General features: G+C 37.8%; 1 long non-coding RNA gene across 1 annotated transcript; it reads right to left on the bottom strand.

Annotated features, from left to right (window-relative positions):
• Window positions 1-467: 467 nt before the first annotated feature.
• Window positions 468-1806, bottom strand: LOC145554414 (uncharacterized). The gene is made up of 2 exons (XR_014090377.1): window positions 1622-1806; window positions 468-758 (listed from the first exon to the last, which is right to left on the bottom strand). It is a non-coding gene; the product is annotated as an uncharacterized LOC145554414 (long non-coding RNA).
• Between the last annotated feature and the right edge of the window lie 522 nt (window positions 1807-2328).

Below are 2328 nucleotides of genomic sequence, written 5' to 3'. Positions count from 1 at the left end.
TCTGTATAACTCCAAATTAATTTAACAATACTCTTCTTCTATTAGAGTATTCGGGAAATAAAAAGAAACCCATTTATAACTTTGTGTCTGCCCAGATAACACAGAATGATTGAAACAACATTGAAAGTAGTCGGTCACTTGTATGTTGAATCAATGTTAGGGTTTCAACCATAACTGACATTATATCAATGTTGATTCAACCATCATCTGTATGTCAATTTACATGCAAATTTGTGTTATTACATTGAATCAGTTAGGAATCAACGTTGATTTAACCATCATCTGAATGTGGATCTACATGCAGATTTAGGTTGATTTCATATTGAATGAAAGCTAAGGATTTATGTACATTTTTAGGTCTGATAGGTCTGCATTGTAACATATCACTAAAAGTTTCTTTACTGGTGTTAAACACTATATTATTGGCAGATGATGGGTAAACTGTATACAAAAGGTTAAAAATAACATGGGTTTGATATAACATTTTATTTAAGAAAAGAGGGACAGATCTTTAAACATATTTGACTCCTTTTTGACTGTCTATTGTCCACAGAAGAACAGAGTCCATGAGGTTAAGCTTTGTACTGCATGAACCAGGGAAACGGTACAAGTTGTGGTAACCCCAGTTTCACTCTGGTTGGCATCACTTTGATTCCTTGTGATGTCTTCTTCTCATTCTGGCGTGTAATGAAGCCACTTCTTGACAGTTTAGCTGCAGTCCTCAAGAGTCAGCTTTTGGTCAAACTGCAGAGCAACGGCTGAAAAACACAAAAATAAAAGGGAGGAAGGTGCCGGTTAGAAAGAGGTTAGACATTTGAAAAGTTCTGAAAGACATTGAAAGATTAAACGGTGTACTGGTTACAGGTCTGAGAACAAATACAAACCATATAGTTCCCCATGTACACTCACTGTTGGATTAATATCCATCTTAATCTTTCATTAATATCTTAATGCTTACAACTACATTTATCCATCAAGCTGCAGTATAGTGTAGGATTTATGACTCATGTTAAAATGACGGAATCAATATTTAAAATAAAGGCTGTTTATCAGAAAACCTAAAGATAAAACTCAGGGAGGATCAGGATTTATTTAACACACCAGAGCAGATAAATAGAGCAAAAGGTGATTTATACTATAGTTGGAAAAAATATTTCATTTATACAGAATAAACTTCCATCAAATAGCTGGTTCAATCTTCCATCAACTACAAATATTTTGGGGTGTGCTGTGGTGGCGCAGGGGTTGGGCGCAGCCCACATATGGGGGCCTTGGTCCTCAATGCGGCCATCAACAGTTCGATTCCCGGCCTGGCGACCTTCGTCGCATGTCTTCCCCCTCTCTCGGTGCCCACCTTCCTGTCAGTTAACTGTCAGGTGAGGGCCACTAGAGTCAATAAAACTTATACAAATAAAAAAAAAAACTACAAATATTTCCAAATAAGTTGATTAAATTCCTTAAAAAGTGTCTATGCTGATTAAGATCCCACACAAGTAATAATAGTCCAGATCAGTTTAACCAGTTACCAACCCAAGAATCAACAGACTGAATCAGTCATTAGCAGGTTTAGTTCAGTGTTTCACCTGCCTTACATGTTTTAAGTCTTTTCCTTCTGCCTTACCTGGATGGAATCTGTGGATGATTAACAACCTTCTGCACTTCTTGATGGCTGCAGACGGTCATGCAATCATCTAACTCAGCTGTTCTGGAACAGAGGCACATCTAAGCACATCATAATAAAAAGTTAAAAGCAAGTGATTACTATCACAACAATTTAAAGCCCACCTGGAGCAGCCAGTCTCACACTTCGTCACCTTCTTAAAATAATTGCCTAAGTCATTTTTTTTTCAAAAATTATTTTTCTGCCTAAATCATCTCTTCATGATGCTGGCCACCTCTGGTAAAATTACCTACATGTTTAATTGAGGATGTTTTTTTTCTACAGTTGGTCTCCCTGAAAGAACCATTACAAAATGGCTGGATGAACCCATCAACCCTGAAAAATAAGCAGAAGTGCCATCAAAATCTGGACCCAAAAGTGCATACAAAGGTTGAAACTGATGTCAAGGATTTCCTTAAGAACTGGTTGAGGGACCTGCCCCGTGTTGACTCATACTACTGCAGAAGCACAGCTACCTACAAAGACAAGAAGTTCCTTTACCAAGGCACAACCATCTCCCAACTACATCGTGAATATGGACAAGCAGCTGCAACTGCTGGAGTGAGAGCTGTTGGAATCCAATATTTCGCAGCTGTGTTTCATGAGGAGAACTACTCTGTAGTTATTCCAAGAAAAGATCAGTGTGATGTTTGTGTTTCATTCAAACA

This window comes from Poecilia reticulata, chromosome 12 (assembly GCF_904066995.2).
Source record: "Poecilia reticulata chromosome 12, P_reticulata-male-v2, whole genome shotgun sequence".
NCBI classification, from domain to species: domain Eukaryota; kingdom Metazoa; phylum Chordata; class Actinopteri; order Cyprinodontiformes; family Poeciliidae; genus Poecilia; species Poecilia reticulata.
Note: the sequence above shows the minus strand (reverse complement) of the source record. Positions and strands in the feature narration are given on the sequence as shown.